Genomic DNA, 21,215 nt, shown 5'->3' on the forward strand with positions numbered 1-21,215 from the left:
TATTAATTCAGGATTTTGTAAAGTTTTGCTTAAATATATAGACGTTCTTAGATAAAATTAGGATATTTTTGTCTAAGTAAACAGGTAACAATACAAGGTCTGTCGCCATTGTTTATACGCACTTACCATATTCAAGGGGTCCAGCCTAAATTCCTTTGCAAAGGCGTAATTTTCTTTGCAACAGAGAAAATGGCGGAGTCGAAGCGGAGACTGGAAAGAAGGCCAGTAAACATCATGAAATGTTTAATGATTCGCGCATTTAATTCGGTATCAAAATATGTCGTTTCGGTGAAGCATTTATTTGTCTTTTGGTGTGATACTTTTGGATACGCACGAATTACATACCAAAAAATCTATTGAAATAAAACGACATGCCTTGCAGACACGGATTGAAAACGTGTGTCATCATATGAGGGTAAATACTGTCTTTTACAACAGAGTGCATGTTGAATGGAAAATAAGAAAAACTTATCTCATATATTACATCAAGACTCCTTATCCAAACATGACTTTCTGTGACAAAATGACAGAATTTTGACTAAATTCGAAAATAAAGGTAGTATAGGAAATATTTCATTTGCAAATTGCGGTTCAGGCCTTGTTTTTCCTGTGCAAATCACTTTGCTGTATAAACAATACAGAAATTCACTATCGCAACGATTACAAAAGCAAAAAATACAATCTGATAAATTTTAATTTAATCTGTACGTAAGTTTCAAGGTATCGCTTCCTTGAAAACTGTTTTCATAACCGGTCAGATTTATCTATTTCAGAAAAGAGCACTGCATCAAATGCGATTATTACCAGCAAGTATTTTCTTCAACAATACCAATTGACGCAGCAGGACTGTATTCATGTAATCATTATGGGAAGTCTTTTCGAACCAATGAAAAGTGTGATTTGTGTAAAAAAAAAAAAATAATTTTTATAATAAAGGTCTTATTAAGTACCGCGAAAACAGAATGTATGCCACAAAACTCTTCCCACCTCCTTCTAATGTGAAATCTAAATACAACAGCATCGCCAGGAACTTGTAAAAATCCACTGATTGAAATCATCAAGATTGTGTAAAATAATCAAGTACATTAAATCCAAAATGTGAAATATTCTTTAATTAATCGTCATATGAAGGGTTTAATGCAATATATTTTTCCAATGATATCATCGCACAGCATTTTTTAATCTCGTATGGAATTATGCTTTCGGGCCCGTACTGCGTTGGGGGGAGGGGGGTTAAGGATATTTTTTGATGTAGTTTAACAATGTAAATTTTCATTTGGAATCCCCCCTTTTTTGAAAAAGATTGCTATGGGATTGACTTTTGAGTATTATTGTTATTTTTTTTTTAGAAAACATTGTCTTTATTTACGACATAAAAATTGGAGAAATTTAATTTTGTTGTTTTTTACCAGAAGCAAATAATATTTGATGCAAAGCCTATCTGTTCGTTGGAGGGGGGGGGGGAGGGGAAATTCCAAACGAATTCTACCAAAAATAAACAGAAATTATATATCGACAAGAAACATTTAATACATGCAATACTTGTGTACGAATACTTTAAGATAATGAAAGAAAATGACGGTTATAAAATTGTCATCATCTTACAATGTATATCACTATATGACAATTTTCATCCTAAAAATAAATTATTATTATAAAAATTGAATTTCAGTAATTCATGAGTTACGATACAAAGAAAAATAGTTGATTCTACACCCTATACAGTTCCCTTTCTAATATCCCCACTTTCAACGATGATAGAATTTTAGATCCGTCGACCATAATCCACCCGATCGCAAACAGTCTAAATACTCTTTGGAACTTGCATATGCCCTTGTCCAGAATTTTTTTTCCCCTTATTTACCAACCTCAGGTTTGAGCGTATCAAAGGATCAGTCTCTAGAGGGGAAAAAAAAATAAAAAAGTATCAGAGGTAGGGAGAAACTAACAAAAAATACACCCTCCCCAATTAGAATCATAGGATTTACTGTGTACACACCACTTAAATTATGCCGGGTGACAGGTGATTTTCATCGTGAAAAGTATGTATACAATTTGATTGCAAACACTATATTGCTGCCTGTAATTTTGGCGAAGAGGCCTTTTCAATATAACGACCAATGTTCTGAATCACAGAGTTGCAAAGTAAACATGTCCTAATATCGACTTTGCAAAGTAATTTTAATCTTAATGTCGTAAATTGTGGATTAAATTTCTAAAACTGGCTTTGTGTGAATGGAAATTGAGTTTTTCTAATATTTGACCGGAAAATTTACAAATATATGTAATTTCTACAGCTTTGGACTGTGCAGTATGTTACAAATAACTGATGATTGGTTATGAATGCGACAAACAATAGAGACATGTCTATAGTTTTTCTTCAATAATTTTTTCATCTTAAAGTAAATCTCTTTAGCTTAGTTTTCCCATTGGAAAGGATGGATAGGCGCACCGAAACGTAACATCCATTTATCAAAATTAATGGTTATAGTTCCTAAAATTACACGAAAGTTACTGACCTCGTTTTCTTCGCCGCTTCGTATCCACCATTTTTTCGGTTGCAAAGAAAAATACGCCTTTGCAAAGGAATTTAGGCTGGACCCCTTGATATTACTTGACATAGTTTTTTTTAAAAGAAAAAAGATGGGAGTCCTTCCGTGGATTTTAACCGGAGTCCATTAGGTTTGAAAGCTTCCGCTTATTCCACTGGACCAGTAATGCTTTGACGTATTGGGTATTGAAAGCTTGCAAATTTATTTATTATTATTTAATTTTAGATTTTTTTCCAGATACTTAAATGAAGTTTGTTGCATATTTACAGTACGCTTGAGCCTTATTTGGAAACCTTTCCCTATCAGGATTTTTACTGTTTTAGCCCCTCAGCAATAGTCTTTGGAAACGTTTCTCATCAGGATATATTCCGATATTGCCCGCAATGGATGATGATCTTGCTCTCCCACGGATGCGATGGTCTTTCTACGACTTTGGTTTTAATCAGTGGCTAACTATGTCTTATCTTATATTCTGTTTTTGATTTATTTTATATTAAACAGGAAATGATTTATGTTCGGCTGAGTGAAGCGAAAGACAACATAACAGTTAATCCAAAATGGCTAGGAGCTAAAAAGAAAAACCCACCTAAAAGATTTAGATGTGACAGTAGTACCAACTCAGAAAGTTTAAACCAGCTTAATGATTTGCCTGATTCTATGTCCGGGGATGAAAATTCCTTAAAGCAGGCATAAAGAAAACTTCAAAAATTCCATCACAGAGGTGTTAGTTCCAGAGGTTTCATCCCTTCGTGAGGAAACAGAATGGAAGAAATGGAACAATAGAAGAAATAGCATGGAAGATTACCGGAATACTGTACCCGAGGGCAAAAATGAAAAAAAAGATCATCTTCACTGTATTAGATGTCAAAATCTGATTTTCACCCAACAGGATGTTTTGTTTGTTTATTGTTGTTTACCGTCCCTCTCGAGAATTTTTCACCACGTGGGCGACCCAATGAGAAAATGACCAATAATGACAAATTTTTGTTAGTTATAGAAATAAGGTGACAGGTGTACGCGAAAAAGCAATCTCAAGTTCTACAATCAAAATCCTTCTAAGCAAACTCACACAATCCACATCATCGAGGCATTAACTAAACAAAGAGCGTCATTATTGTAGAAAACGCGAAAACTAGTGAAGAAGCATCTACTGGACCCATGATGGAAAAAGGTTCAGGGGAAGATCTGATCGTTTTCCAAATAAGTGAAGATGTTCGTGGATGTGACGATAAATAATGTATTTATCGACTGAAGACATGCAAGGCATCCAATCTTCAACACCTTTAAGTGATGCACACAAATACAAAATCTTAAAAATATGTAAATACCTCAAAGTGTAGGAATAAATCTAGTTCTTTTGAACACTTTGCGCTAGCAATGATACGCGGGGTGTTCCGAGTGACACATTCTAAGACCTTATTGTATTGATTGTTAGAGGCACATACGGCATATTTTAATCTGCAAACGACCCTATGCTTAAAAATAATTATTTTCTTAATTTTAATTAAACAAAAGTTTTAAATATATTGAAGCATATACATTTATACATATTTCAATGCTTGCTTCCTTAATTATGTATAAGTATACGTGTTTATTCAATGCTATATATTTTTATTTATTTATTCAATATGACGAAAACCACATGTGGCGCAAGTCATACATACAGTAAAAAATATATAGTAACACAGATTTTCTTATATTAAATGCATCACGTATGAAGTTACAAATATTTCTTGTTGATTTAACATCTGCTGGATTAAGAATTTCATAAGATATACATGTATTGTTCAAAAGTGTACAAAATTCACTTCTTAGTTGTTCATAAAGTGGACGTACAAATAAAAAAAGATGTTCATCTTCAACAACAGTTTGACAATTAATACAATATCTTTCATCTCTTGGTATAATTGGGTTACAATATCTGCCAACCTCTATCTGTAATTTGTGGGCACTTATTCTTAATCGAGTCAAAAAAGAGCGAAGATTCTTGGAAATGGAAAAATTTAAATATGGTTGAATTTCAAGCTTGTTTAGATTTCCTTGACTTATTAACTGGCTGTAGAATGATAATTTGCCATTACCTTTTTCTATCCCTAAAAACTATATTCTCAAAATACTTTTTCAAATTATTTTCAAAATCATTTATTGATAATGTATTAGCATTTGAACCAATAACTTCATCAAGTATAGTTTGTATACAGTTTTTCCAACATGTTTTTCCATTTCCTGCAAGTTTTTCATCCTCTAAATATGCATGTTGCAAAAGCAAGTTTGAGTTCTCTTGATCTGAAACAATTTTCTGTAATCTGTAATAATATCTAAATAATAATTTATATATTCTGAAAATAATGGGAAATGCACTAAACTCTACTCTAACTGCTAAATTAGAAGCTTTTTTATGGACACCTAAAATGTCTTTCAAGATGAAATTTTGAATTTTTTTCGAATGGAGTTTTATAAAAGTCTTTTATAATTTTTTTAAAATCACTTATCCAGATTTCCGAAGCATAAGTCAAAATTGGCATAATGCATGATTCATATATCTTAAACTGAGCCTTTCCTGAGAGACTAAGATTGCTTGGTAATTTTGATTTGATTGTAAAATATGCTTTCCTTGCTCTAACTGCTAAATTCTCGCATGCATATTGCAATTTACCATTATTTTTTAGGACAACACCCAAATATTTATATTCATCAACAAAAGCAATAACATCTTATTTAAACTAGTAGTCTGGTACTACGGACCAAACGATTCTAGATGTTTAGAATTCGTGGGTCTCTCCATACCTCAAAACCACCGAAAATTAAATCTCCACGAAAATTAGTGATTCCACAGTGTTGTTTTGGTATGTGTTTTTTTTTTTACTGTTTGAATTTACAACACATACTACATGTGACCATACGTCTGTTTCGAATTCCGCTTCTCCATTTGCAGCGATTCATTACACATTTTTCCTTCTCTAAGCGATAAATTGAAATATAATAGACTCGTTGATTAACTTAGTACAAGACTTTGATGATTATGCTCACAGAAACAGGGATAAGAAGTACACATTTTGAATATTTATGTAAGTTCACATCTGTTATACTGGTTTAATTAGATACCACGTCACTAGCCTCTATATGCCAAATTGATAGGACTAAAATTAAAAATATGTTTATTTGCCCTTCTTCAAATTCAACAAACCAATTTAATCTTATTAGGTAGGTAAAAATTATTTTGTTTGAATGTACTGCTTTAAACAATATAGGAACGTCCTTCTTTTCCTCCTGATTTATAATGTAATGTACGTATATAGAGGATTTTATATTTGCTTTATCCAACGAGTTGGAATGGTGTATATTCGCGAGGCTTGCTGAGCGAATATACACCATTTCAACGGGAGAAAAATTGACATTTCAATGAGGTATAATGAATCTTTTATTGTTATTAACGAACATCATTGCTTATATAATTTATTTTATAACGCAAGAACTTTCCAAAAAAGAAGTTTCAATAAATTTACATCTTGAAGCGAAGTATTGTGTCAAAACCGGAAGAGCTATTGATAATGCATACCCGTGGATAAAGCATAGATTTATCTTATGGGTAGTATCCATCATACGTATAAGATGAAGCTCTCTCTCTCTCTCTCTCATATATATATATATATATATATATATATATATATATATATATATATATATATATATATATATATATATATAATAGTTTAAGATAAAATCCAATTTTCCATAGAGTAAAATACTGGTATATCCAATTCGATATAATTTTCTGTGAAGTCGATATATCAATGGATTGACCGAATGAAAGGGCTACACTTGCTCCAAACCAATTTTTAGCCCGGCCTCAAAAGTTGACCTGGCCTCAAATTTTGCCTCTCAACAAAAATATATTATTCACCGGCTTTAATTTAGAAAAACTGAAACCATTTTTGAAAAAAAAAAAAAAACAATAAAATCAATCATTCTGAAAAAAAAATTTCATTTTTGGGTAAATCCAAGATATAGTCCAAAAATTTTTACAGAGGCCAAATTTGAGGGCAGGCAAAATTTGGTTTGGATCCAAATTAGAGGCCAGGCCAAAGGGGCCAGGCCAGGTTTTATAGTATGCCATTTTCTCTGATCTGTCATCAGATTGATTGATTGATTGTATGTTCTTTTATGTCGCATTCGAGAATTTTTCACTCATATAGAGACGCCACCATATACCGGTGAAGGGCTTCAAATTTCGACCTTTAATCGGTACTCAGGGCCATTAAGCAGTGAGGGATCTTTATCGTGCCAATGCCTACCGTGACACGGGGCCTCGGTTTTTAAGGTCTCATACGAAGGACCCGCAACTTTCACTTCAAAGTGCCGAGCGCATGGTGAAGGAACAGTTGCTACCCATTTTTTATCGACTTTGGTCAATCGCGGCCGAGATTCGAACTCACGACCTTCCGATCACTTAGCGAGCGCTCCACCGACTGAGCTACGACGAACGGTGATCTGTCAACAGATGTAAGTAAAAAGGTGGAAAAATAACCTTTTACCATACTCAATCGGAAGGCTCGCGACAAGATCATCTGTGAACCAATGCCCCCATTTGTTTGTCTTTTATAATTAAGTACTTTTATTTCAATGCATCATCTATCCATGTTTATTATGCCCCTCTTCGAAGAAGGGAGGGCATATTGCTTTGCTGCTGTCGGTCAGTAGGTCCACCAACAGTTTCTGTTCATTTCCTTCGCAGAGCAGTTTTTAACAGAGTTATTGTTCCTTGGACTAAGAAAAATTCCAATTGTTTGGAGTTCCCGTTCATTTTCTACGCAGTGATTGCACATACTAAAATGAAATCTGGTATACAGATTAATCATAAGAATATCTAGGCCAAGTACTGTTCTGGGTACGATCGAGCAATTTTCAACAGAGTTATGCCCCTTGGACTTAGAAAAATTCCAATTATTTGCAGTTTCCGTTCATTTCTTCGCAGAGGTTATACATACTGAAATGAAATTTGATATACAGATTTATCATAAAAATATCTAGGTCATGTTCTGTGCCAATTTTTGACAGAGTTATGCCTCTTGGACTTCCAATTATGTGGGGGGGGGGGGGGAGGAGGGGGGCATAAGTGTTTCACAAACATCTCTTGTTTAGATATGATTCTGTACTTATATCACTATGTTATTCTCCCAAAAAGAAGTCTCCTTGATTTAATTCATTATATTCATTAAGACGATATTTACTCAGTATGTGTAGCGCTGTAATTTTGATTTGAATGGATCCTTATAATATCATGTTAAAATTTTCGTCAGGTGTCCGAGAAAGTAACACCTCCCCCATACACACACAAATATCTATCTATCTATCTATCTATCTATCTCTCTCTCTCTCTATCTATTTAAAGTATGGATATAAAGAACAGTAATCAAAGCTCAAAAGTCACTTAAAACGATACAAATTTTGAAGCAGAGCAAACACGGGCCTCAAAAAATCATCAGTTGTGGGATCAGGTGCCATGGAGGAGTAAACATTCCCTGTCGACTGGTCACGCCTGTCGTGTGCTCCTTTTCATGATTGAGCAAGCAAAAAAATCCGTAGAGAATTCAGTGTTTAATTATTAGTATGAAAAACGTCAGTCACCATTCGAAGTTATCATTTCCGTCTTGGCTAAGGGTATTTAAGCTAGTCGACATCGGTAGTTCGTGTTTTTATGTTCATAAATCATATTAAAATTCTACATTGTAAAAAAAAAAAATTTCCAGTTAAAGATTTTGGCATCAAAGATAGCTGCTTTTTCAATAAAAATGGAACTCGTAAATATACTTACCTTGTCATTGGACATTTACAAAACCATTTTGTAAAAAAGCATTCTGATTGTACACACAAGTACTCTTTAAGTTGATATTAAAAAAAAAAAGATGCTTGAGTTTCTGATTGACAATATCTATGCAGTTTTTGGAGATCAGGTCTTCCAACAATCTGTTGGAATTCCCATTGGTAGCAATTGCGCCCCGTTATTAGCAGACCTATTTTGTATTCATATGAAGCAGAATTTATTCAAAAACTTTTACATGAGAAGAAGAAAACACTTGCTGTGACCTTCAACTCGACATTTCGATATATCGACGACGTATTAATCAATTAACAATTGTTACTTCCATTTATAGTTGCCCGCGTGGTGCAGTGGTTAGAGCGTCTGCTTTTAGAGTCGCGAAGTAAGGGGTTGATCCTTACGTCGCGGGTTCGAATCCCACTGCGGGACGTGGAGACCGGTCCTTCGGATGAGACCGTATAAACCGAGGTCCCGTGTCGCAGTAGGTGCTGGCACGAAAAAGATCCCTCACTGCTCAATGGCCCTGAGTGCCGAGTATAGGTCAGAATTTGTAGCTCTCCACCGGCAAGTGGTGGCGTCTCCATATGAGTGAAAAATTCTTGAGAGGGACGTTAAACAACAATCAACCAACAACAACTTCCATTTATATGTCGACTCGGTATATCCAAGTGAGCTTGAAATAAAAGATACCACAGAGTCCGACACATCTGTTTTTACTAGAAGACGTTAATGAAACCTAACAACAAAGCTTTATGAAAAATGTGATAACTTCAACTTTTCAATCATCAACTTCCCTTACTATTGTAGCAATATACCCTGCATATGGGGTTATGTCTCTTAGTTGATTCGATACTCAAGTATTCTACGTATGAACAATTTCTAAAACGAGGCAAGCTATTGAAAAACAAGTTGATGAAACAATGATATCAACAGTCTCGTTTGAAGTAATCATTTCGCAAGTTTTGTGGTCGATACAATGATTTTGTCAGCACATACAACCTATCATTGAGTCAAATGCTGTCTGACGTTTTTCATACTGACTGTTAGGCCATTATTTATACACTGAACTGTCTACTGATTTTCCAGTATTTTTTCCCGATCATGACAAGGAGCACACGGCGGGTGTGACCGGTCGGCAGGGGATGCTCACTTCTCCATTGTGCGTGATCGCACCTCTGAATTTTGAGGTCCGTATTTGCTCTGCTCTAAATTTGTATTGTGTCAATGAATTTCTTTACGAATTTGAGAGTTTCGTATTACGGAAATGTCCGATCTATTCATAGTAATTATTGCATGCACGAGTGCTTTGGTGCTTAGTATAAATAGTGTTCCAGGCGTGTGTTTCGTCATTGCGAAGTTCGTCACAAGATTATAAGGACATACATATATAGTGTCCAGCATAGGAATGTGTGATTTGGAGAAAAATGATTCACAGAACACTGCCAGTAGTCCTATACAAGATTCGCCAATAACTTTGGAACCAAGAACTTGTGACGAGAGAGATTTTGACGCCACGGACGCGGTTAGACTTTTTATCCGGCGAATTGAAACTGCACTAGAGAAACAAAGAGTCGCCATTGTCTCGGAGATACAAGAAAAATTCCAGTTTAAGAGGACTGATTCCTGTGATTTACAGAGTGAAGGTAACAAAATTCAGTTCAAATTTAAAGTTCAAATTTAATGAGGAAAGGCTCAGAGCCCTGGATTTGATCGAGAAAAAGTTGACAATAAACGACATTAGTGAAATATTTGAAATCATTAATAAAGAAAAAGAAACTTTACGCCACAGGAATAAAATTTTACGTATAGCCGAAAAGCATGGATGGGATACTGTTAAAGAGTAGACCGACTCTGATTTGGCTGATAATCCTGAAGACGCATCTAAAATCCGTGCCGCTATTTCAAGAGCAGCCGCAAGAGAAGTTACTTCCCTTAAAGTAAAGTCTCAGTTCGGCCAAGCCCCGGGATTTTCGACGGCCTCACCCTAGGCAGCTTTTTTCGCGGGAATTCAGGATTTCAGCAGTACACAGAGTACAACCAAAAGTATAATAACACAACCACTTCATCATTCAAAGCCAGCTACATGTACCAAGTGCCAAGAAACAACGTCATTTGTTTGTACTGTCAACTCCCCGTGCATTTCGCAAAATTCTGTCCCTACAAAGACCTACAACAAAGAGCACGGCCAATCAGAGTTCCCGAGGCCACAGCAACCTCAGATTCCATAGAATCCGGAAAACAGTAAAGTTAAGTATAGTGTTGAATTTTGTTTGCTTGATGTTAAATTATTTTTTTAGAACATAAGTTCTGTTAAAGATCGCTTAAAAAACTCGCGAGAATTTTGAGAAACTGTACTAAAGCCTTCTGATTATATGCTGAATGTTGTAAAATATGGTTACAGATTAGAGTTTTGAGAGTTCTCCTGAAAGAATATTTCTTAAAAATAATAAATCCGCTTTAGAAAATTCAGATTTATGTGTCAAGGTGTTATTAGTATTCCATATAATAAATTAGAGAGCATGCATGTGAAGATCCTGAGCATAAAAAACTAAAAAGCATGTGTCAGTCAGGGATTTAGCTTCAGTTGTCGGCTCTATAATTTCTTTCAAGTTTGCTTTAGGTCCAATATGTCAAATGTTTACCAGGCATTTATCTATTGTAATTGTTCAAAAATCTTATTGGGATCAGATTTTGAAAATACCAAAGCCGGCAGCCGATGAGTTAGATTTTTGGCTTGAAAATGTGTTCTACGTGCCTAACAGAGTTACATGGTTCCGCATTCCAGACAGAATTGTGTTTACTGATGCGAGTGATTTCGCCGGAGCTGGCGTAATGTTGGATTCAAACAAAGGGTATGTGGTATGTGGGGGTGATTTTGAGAAGAAAAAAAAAGAAGTTCTACATACAGAGAATTAAAATCAGTTCTTTTTATCAAGACCTTTAGTCATGTTCTGCGCAACAAATTCGTAAAGTTATATTCAGATAATCAAAATGTAATTAAATTTCACAAACAGGTAGCATGCAAGGTGAATTGCAAAAATTAGCGTTTTCTATTTATTCCACGGGTGTCAGGTCATTTCTCTCTAAAACTTTTTCTCTCCTAAGTTATTTCTCTCTACTTCCATTTCACGGTAGGTCATTTCACTCTCCTATCTAGGTCATTTCACCCCATGTTTAATATGGTCTAATAAAATCATTTACAACTCCATTCTTGTGTTATTAACTCTTATCTGGTCAAATAAATTAATTTTATTTTTATGACTCTTATAAAACTGAACGAGAGGAAGTCTGTCGGTATCTTATTTACAGGAAAAAATAATTAATTATTTAATAAAAACAATGCATTGATACATTGCCCAGCCCTTGCCACGTGGAGGCCCCCTCGTTAAGAGCCACAATTTTGAAAGAAAAATTCAAAGCCAAAGTTAATAAATTTATTAGAATTATCAATCTTTACCTTAGCCGATAATGAAATTAATTTTTGTCTTTGAACAGAATATTATATAAATCAAACTCGAAACCAAAGAAAAATAATATCTGTTATAATTTTACATTTAGCGATTAATTTCATAGTAGCGAAACATGTAAGTGCGAATAAAAAATAAAACAGTTTCAAATTATATTCTGTCACTCTAAATCTTACGACAAAAAGGAGGAAAATAGATCTCACATAAAATAAAAATAATTGTTAGAAAAAAAGATACTAGTATATTAAGAAACCAGAAATGTAAATATTTACAAGATTTTTAAGTAATTGTACATTCTTTAAACAAGAAAGATAGGAACGCGAAGAAAACCAAAACGTTAAAAAAAAATTGCTACTGATATGAGAAAAAACCCTGAAATGCAATATTTACATACTTACAATGTATACAATACGTTCAAAGTATACCCAAATCTCATGAAACACAATGAATTTAACAACGAAAAAAAGATTATCTGTTTAAAAAAAATATATATACAAAAAAAAAAAACCGGATTATCAGATTTTGAAGAGGAATTTACTCAGTGTGGCCATAGACACCTCCACAAATTCGCAGGAAATGGCTTGTAGTGATGATCTCATCGTCATAGTCCGCCCAAGCTTGTCGAATTTTCTTCTCCACCCTTGTGCTGGTTATTCTGGCATCACTCCTTCTGCAGCATAGGAAACAAGTTGTGGAACCCGATGTTTCCGTGCCCAGCTTTGCCACTGAGACAATTGTGAGATCCTAGGTAATTTTTTTTAAGAACAAGCAAGTCAATAAAATTAAGGGGGGGGGGGAGGGAAATGTTTAAGGTACACATGAAATAGATATATCTATAATACATTACCTTCGGTATCGTTGTTGGTACGAATCTCCTGCTTGTAGATGGACCAGGTTGGAATAGCTAGGGAATACTGCGTTGCTAATCCACTGTCTCACCATGTAGTCTGTGAGGGACTTTAGAGAAGATGGTTGAACCTTTTCTTGCATTGCCCGGAATGTGGGGTTGATGTCATTTTAAGGCAGAAATGGAAGGACCATTAACTGTTTAATAAACCAGTGAGTTGCCTTTTTCTCACGATAGGTGGCAGCTAGTCCAAGGTCCTGCACATGTCTCCATAATGTCTGTGTCCAGTGGAAGACACATCCACGGATTAAATTAAATACCGGGCAATACTTCTCGAATGGACTGCCAAGCTGCTAAGGGAGGCAAATTGATATTTAGCTTAACTTATAATCCTTAACATTTTCCATTCCTACACTGAGTACTATTTTTTTTCATTTGTGTAATGAGAATAAGAAAATGAAATGCCTTTTTCAAAGTCCAGCATAATTTCCTCAACAACTGGTTCATCTAGCCGTTCTAGACCTAATATGGCCTGCAAAACCTGAAGAATCAGGAAAATCCAAGTTATTTCTCTGACTTGCAATATTTTACAGGAATAATTTTCTGAGTCAGTGATGCATGCATATTTTTGCCTCACCATCATATACGAGGGTTGTTCGAAAAGTTCGTGGACTGATACGATAAAATTAATGCTATGTAGTCTATGCTTACAAAATTTTTAATGAACATAAAACAACAAATGTTAAAGCAATGTGGAAAATTTTAGCTTGATACCTTGAATATTTACCAAATTATCATAAAATAAATAAGACATTATATGATCACCCGGCGCTGTCGCCATTTAGTCTCATGACGTCATTGTTTTTCAGTGTCCGCATTCTCTACCTCATACACTTATCTTGATGAGTTTCTTTGGAGTTAAGTAAAGATTTAAACCCGTCTTATTTATATGATTTTACAATGTCATAAACAGCTGATTTCAATGCATATAGTATTGTAAATAGATCTGATAGATCCTCACTTGATTATAACAGCATATTTGCTTGTCAGAGTTCAACATATATCACACATGATAAACGTCACTTTTCGAAGTGACAAACTTTGAACACCTTTACTACAAATCGACATTAAATTTTACATCTCTAATCTCTAATCTTTTTCGGCGTTTAAAAAAGTACTCTGAATGCATTTTATTTTTCAGTAGCCCATATAAATATTTTCTAGGTCAATGCCAGTTTCTCCAGAGGGTGAAACTTTATAGAATGTTGGAAAAAGAAACCCACCCTCCTTTCTGACGTCATTACAACCCCATAATTGTTTGGACATTTCATATAAAATTTACAATAAAATTTCACAGAACTTACAGAGGGTGAAACTGTATAGAGTGTTGGAAAAAGACACCCACCCTCCTTTCTGACGTCATTACAACCTCATAATTATTTGGATATTTCATATAAAATTTACAATAAAATTTCACAGAACTTACAGAATGGGGTAAAATTGCAAATTTTACAGTGCAATTGTGTCATACTACACGAGTGAATTAACGGCATTTTTGAATGACAAATGCTCATATATAGAAAAAGAGTTTTTTCTCAGTTACACTGAGGTAGAAAAAACGTTATCTTCGAGGTTGCGCCGCCTGGACATACCATTGCTTTCAAAAACATCAATAATTTATTAAAAAATGAAACTAATGATGTATAGTTTATTATATAAATAAAAAAGGTGATGCTAATTAAACATTAAAAAATTCATTGACGTATCTTAAGCGGGTTTAATTTTATGGTGCTAGTCCACGAACTTTCCGAACAACCGTCGTAGTCTTCTTTTTTTCTCCTTGACATCAGGGCAAATACCAAAGGAAGCTGTTTCTTTTGACCGCCCCGTTGCGCAAAGGCGTATATTGACATCGGCTGGCCAGTTTTACGGAAAACTTTGGGTACGACCTAAGAATGTAATACTTGTTTAATCTTAAATCCAAAAAATTATAATATTTAGTGTATTTATATATATAGCACCATATCTTTGGTATCTAGGTATTTTAATTAAATATATACATATATTAACCTTAAAATCCCGTCCATATACCAGCGCCTAGCGTCCTTCAGCAGGGATAGCTGGAAAGGGGAACTGAATATTATGTGCCTCTGTCCATCTGCATTGATGTCGGCGACAAGGAAGTCTTCGCATTGGAGGACGTCAAGGTCCATCTAAAAAGAAGCATGATGGATGTAACATGTGGATAGTGGTTTATTTTCCGAGAAAAAGGAAAAAAAAAGTTAATAATCTATATACCTTGAAATTTAGATCCAGTAGTTCCTCAGGACGGAACTTGCTTCTGAATATATTTGCAACTCTCTTTATCAAATGGAGATATGGTGCAAGAAATCTAGTTTCCTCATTGAAATGGTCCATTACTGTTCCCTTTGCAATTGACATTTCTGACTGGAACACATTCTCTCTTGCAGACTGTTTCACCTTACTTTCAAGTGTATAAAGAGGCTCTAAGCATAACTTGAATTCCGTATAACATTATTTTACTTTTTTTTTTTTTAGCAATTTCATTTACCTTGGCTGAAAGAAGAAGGTACGTTATGTACCAAAATCCGCCCTGTCCCAAAATCTGATGAACATTTTATTGAAACATGTCTAAGATGTCTTCTTTTTAATTCAGCTTAATTTTTTTAATTATCTCAAATCAATTTTCCTACAAAGCTATCTGAATATAGATAGTTTCTTTTGGAAAATAACACTATGACGTTATGACGTCAACCTAACAACGCTACGCAAATACGAGGGTTGTTGGAAAGTTCGTTATATTACTTTCTAGAAACATTAAAAAAGAACTCATTTTCTTATATAAAAATATTTATTTTGTTGATGTGTGAAGTTTCATTCCATTCGATTTAACAGAAATCAATTTACTTAATTTTAAAATCAACATGTTTGGTAACCCCGGAGCTACATTATTACGTCAAAAACATTGCGTCATGGTTTTTTTTTTTTTTTTTTTTTTTTTTTTTTTAATCTCCCTTTATATTTCACACTGTTTGGTCCAATAGCCACTTACTAAAAACCTTTCTCTATCAATTTTAATTTATTTTGCTAACAATCGTACCAGTAGCAATATTTTGTTTGTCCATGTTTATTATTTTTTTTTATTTTACCGCGTAACTGTGCATTTACAAGATCAGCAACTGTGAAGCGCCTTTCCCTTTCCATGACTTTACCAACTCAAAGTTTCTGTTCAGATTTTTACAGATAATCCATTTTCTCAAAGACCGCTCTTGTCTGATACAGAGTTTTAATCATTCGAACACAGCCTCTATCATTTATAAACATACACATGTATGCACAAATCGCTTTTGACATTTGCTCCCTACAATATTTTCAGAGTTTATTCTGAAGATTTCCAGAGTACAACACAAAATTTTGTTATACCTTTAAAAATTGGTTTCTGTATAAATCTAAACACACATTTCCAATGTTGTACTGAGCGGTCATAAAAAAAAATCTATGTTTGGCCGTAAGTAAGATATTTAACCTGTCGATGAGAAACTGGACCGCTTACGTCAAAATTGTGGACGGGATCAGCTACACTGTAAATCTCATTTGCATTCGTTGGTGTTCGACAGTGACCAAATTGACCACGTTTAACTGCATTGTGATTTAAGTAAATTTACAGCATGGAAGCCAGCATTAGATACAAAGGTATCACAAAACATTCATTGACTATGTTCTGCGTTTTGTCGACCCATCGATCGGTTAAATAATGGCTTCAGACAAACAGTTTGGCTTTTGGGTCTGACAATATACGTACAAATGAAAGATTAATTTATACGATTTTAAAACAAAAGAGAGAGAGAGAGGAGGGGGGATGCGTAACGCATATTTAATAGTACGTTTATTTTAAGTATCCGATTATTCTAATTCAAGCAAGATTTTGATTTTTAAATGCTAGACAATATTTCTTATGCGAATTACTTGGTTTGTTTTTAAGATTGCATTAAAACTTTTAACACTATTTTATAGAATGTCTGATTCCCTATAAATTTTATAAGAAAGTATTAAAGATTAGATATTTTAATTAATAAATAACATTGAAAGGGCAAATTCCCCGGCTCATCCTTTCTAATGAGTCGCGGCGTCATTCAGGAATCTACATATGTATCTACAAAAAAAGTGTTTAAAACGTTTCTGTCCTGTCATCTGAAAAAAGCCCCCCACCCCCACCCCCCAACCAAAAAAAATCTGAAAAAAGTACTGTCATTCGATTAATAATTTTATATGTCACTGGATAGCCCTTCTCAAATGCACGGATCAAGTACCCCCCCCCCCCTTTACAAGCTGGTAGAGATGCAGCATGGATAGTTGGCATAGGCAACTTTCTATCGCATTTTCTTCAACCAATTGAGGCTTTTTTCGCCAACTAAGTATAGCCTTTCAAAATAAATAAATAATAAAAATATAAACATGTACATGTATAGGCATTTACTTTCTTTGAAAAACACCTTTTCGATCTTTTTTTAAAATACGTACTTATAATTATAGATAAATAAATACAGTAGCTTGAAGTTTCGACTTTGTTGCTTGAAGTTTCGCTCAATATGAGAGCCTATCTTTAACTAAGTATTGTAAGGCTTCGATACCAAACCTATGGAGAGAAAGATCATAGGCCTTTATGCCTGCTTTTCAATCCATTTAAGGTAGAGCGCTCGCTCCGTGATCGGAAGGTCGTGTGTTCGAATCGCGGCCGCGACCAACCTAAGTCGATAAAAAAAAAAAATAGATAGCAACTGTTCCTTCGTCAAGCGCTCGGTACCTTTAGGTGAAAGTTACGGGTCTTTCTGATGAGACCTTAAAAACCGAGGCCCCGAGTCACGGTAGATTCAAAATTTTTCTCACACTTTTTATTCACAACCGATCCCTAAATTCTACTTATGCTACAGCAGATGGGGGGGGGGGGGGGGGAGGGGGGCAGCCTTTCAATGAACATTTTCAAAGTTTGGAAAAAAGAGGGATGGGGCCCTGCTCTCCTGATTCTTCGTGCCTGATAAATAACTTGCTTTCAGACTTGTCCACACTGACAAATAATTTTGTTCCACAGTACTTATATTAAATTGTTTGATACACATATACCGACGTAATGGGGTGAAAGAATTTAGTGACAGGTAACCTTGCTGAAATTGAACCCCTTATCCGATGCAGCTTTTTATTTTCTTTTTTCTTTTCTTTTTTTTTTTAGCTCACCTGAGCTGAAAGCTCAAGTGAGCTTTTCTGATCACCCGTTGTCCGTCGTCCGTCCGTCCGTCTGTAAACTTTTCACATTTTCAACTTCTTCTCAAGAACCACTGGACCAATTTTAACCAAACTTGGTACAAAGTATCCTTGGGTGAAGGGGAGTGTAAATTGTTAAAATAAAGGGCCAAGTCCCCTTACAAGGGGAGATAATCAAGAAAAGACAAAAATAGGGTGGGGTCATTAAAAAATCTTCTTCTCAAGAACCACTAGGCCAGAAAAGCTGAAACTTATGTGGAAGCATCCTGGGATAGTGTAAATTCTAAATTGTTAAAATCATGACCCCCGGGGGTAGGGCGGGGCCACAATAGGGAATCCAAGTTTTACATTGAAATACATAAGAAAAATCTTTAAAAATCTTCTTCTCAAGAACCACAGGGCCAGAAAAGCTGAAACTTATATGGAAGCATCCTGGGGTAGTGCAGATTATAAATTGTTCAAATCTTGACCCCCGGGGGTAGGGCGGGACACAATAGGGAATCCAAAATTTACATTGAAATATATAAGAAAAATCTTTAAAAATCTTCTTTTCAAGAACCACAGGACCAATAAAGCTGAGACATATTTGGAAGCATCCTGGGGTAGTGTAGATTCTAAATTGTTCAAATTTTGACCCCCGAACAATTTTGACCCCCGGGGGTAGGGCGGGGCCACAATAGGTATATTAAAAGGGGGGGGGGGATCTGGTAAAGAACAGCATGGCCCAAGTTACTCAGGTGAGCGATGTGGCCCATGGGCCTCTTGTTTCTTTTGGTCGGAAATTCTTTTTTGGCCTTTCTGTCGCTTTCTCATTCGATCAAGTCTTCTTTTAACTTCACTCGATCCTCGACAGATAAGAAATTACAACTCTGGTATATGTGGAATGATCTTAAGCAGAATATATGGGTAAAAAAAATAAATTTTACTAGGTGAAATATGAGCCTTTGTTTTTATATGCATAATATTAACGGCAATGTCTACAATATAAACTTACGCAGATGCAACGCGCTTATATTGTGCGTGACATTATAAAATCTGAAAATATATTAAAACGTCAACCGTGCACTTGTATAAATGACTGAAAATACAAGGCTTCAGAATATTAATTAATCTGATCAATCCTAACCAACAGAATCCAAAAAGATTGGGAATTTATCCCCCCCCCCCCCTGGCTTTCCGAAAAAAAAAAATCGTTGCAAGTGGACTATTGTGACGTCGTCTTTGAAATTATTGCGTAATTTATTTACATACATGTATGCAGACGTCAACTAGGCCATTTCAGAAGCAAAATAAAATAAAGACTAGGATTTAAGCATTTTCTTTTCTGCAATAATACTTTCAGTGAATTTATTTTTCAGCTGAAATTTTTTATTTTATTGCTTTAAATTTAGTATATTGAATTGATCTCTTCCCTTCTTGCTGGCAACATTTATCAAGTGTAAGGCTTATCTGTATAAAATAATATCGCAATTTGTCATTTCTATAAAACATTTTTTCAAATTTTTATGCTATTTTCATGACAAATATATTTGTATAAGCAATATAAATATGGTCATTCAATGATAAATTTATTTTTTAACATTATTACACGAAATACACCTGTAGTGGTTTAGATTTTTATTTCATAGCCATCGTTTCGTAAATAATATTTTACAAGTATTTGCTGATATTTCAGTCAGATTATTCTATTTATCATTTGTTTTCAGTTGTTACTTACGTAAAACCCCTTTATTATTTGTCTGTTATAAGGTAGGACATGTGTTGACAAACCACATGTTTTACTTTTTAAACAGGAAGTGTCATCCATGTTGGCAGTCTTTCCGTAGTACTTTTGATAGCTGTGTTCTGATTGGTTAACTTAGCTTTAGGATCTTTGATAGTCATTGGTTTTTATTTTGGACCTTGCTAGGGTATTTAAACCCGTGTTCGAGCAGTTTACTTCACTTGGTTAGGGATAAGCCTCATGGCTCATTATCTCTGATTTTATGCCAACCTCAAGGTACACGGCATTATAGGTTTCATTTAGCACGTGCTGAGCGAGCACTTTATGATAGGTTAGGATGTAGGTTTTATAGAATAAAGTTATATGATAGGTTAGGATGTAGGTTATTTAGAGTTAATTTAGTTTTCCCCTTTCCAAGTCCAGCTTGGTCTAGGGATTTGTAGATAACAGATCTAATTCCTAGAACCACTATTTATTATTTATTTTTGGGTGTTGTTTATTTTCTGGGTCAGTTATTTTTAGAACCTAGAATTAGCATTGATATTTTCAGTTCAACTCTAGAGTGTTGATAGTAGTAATATTGGGTGATGTATCTCATTCTTTTTACACTTTTCTAATTCATTCATTTTATAGGATTTTTGACAACTTTCATAAGTATGGAAGCCCAGTAGGGACATAAATTATTTTTCATAGTGTTTCCACATTCCTCCCATTTTCTGTTACATTTTTCAATTACTTATTTATTTTTTGAGATTATTCATTGAGATTATTGTGAATCACCTACCAGATTAAATTACATTTTTGATAAAGCCCTATTAATTCTGTGCAATTTTCAAAGACTTTTCTGTTTGTTAAATTTTGATCATTATTTATTATTTGTTATCATTTACAACGGTTAATTCTCACTTTATTAAATTGATAAAACTTAAAACTGTGTTTTCATTTAGCGTTGATCATAGTTCAGAAATCCCCTTACCTGGGTTGATCATTGATAACTGGAGATAGTTTACTCCTTTAAACCAAGTTGGCTGGTAACTTTTGTAATTTATACACTAAAGAGTTCTACTTCCGGTTACATAATTTTTGGTGTCGTGACCAGGATTTCTGAATAGAAACCATGGCTTCGCTAAATTCAAGTTCTGATAGAGTAGGAAGAGCTACATCAACCCCTAGAGTTGATAGGTTAAGTTCTAGTCAAGGTGCTAGAAGAAAGCTTATTACAAGAGTCAATCAGCCCTCTTTGTCCTCTCCTGTGAGTGAGATTGATATGCATGAGAGTGAACTAGATACTAGCATGAGATTACAGGTTTCAGATATAGAACAACTGTTGCAGGACCTCACTACAGACTATGAGAAATGTAAGCACGAGATTGAGAAAACTCTTCGACACAAACGTCGTGTGTCATTTGCTGAAGGTAATGATAGGGACAGGCAAGCAAATCAGAATAAAGTTGTAAGAGAGACAGTGACTCCCTTAGATAGAGTGAGAGCAACTGAGAGTTTGAGTACCTCACCTGCATAAATA

The 21,215-nt window shown here is 34.7% G+C and overlaps 1 protein-coding gene and 1 pseudogene across 1 annotated transcript in view; one reads left to right on the plus strand and one right to left on the minus strand.

Annotated features, from left to right (window-relative positions):
* Positions 1-21,215, minus strand: part of LOC133179124 (collagen alpha-5(VI) chain-like) — a 284,568-nt gene that overhangs the window by 225,981 nt on the left and 37,372 nt on the right. The gene's annotated exons all lie outside the window — the stretch shown is intronic.
* Positions 9,779-10,701, plus strand: LOC133179213 (uncharacterized; annotated as a pseudogene).

The sequence above is a fragment of the Saccostrea echinata genome, unplaced genomic scaffold, assembly GCF_033153115.1.
Source record: "Saccostrea echinata isolate AGI-Se365-2 ecotype Australia unplaced genomic scaffold, CSIRO_AGI_Sech_v1 ptg000004l, whole genome shotgun sequence".
Lineage (NCBI taxonomy): Eukaryota > Metazoa > Mollusca > Bivalvia > Ostreida > Ostreidae > Saccostrea > Saccostrea echinata.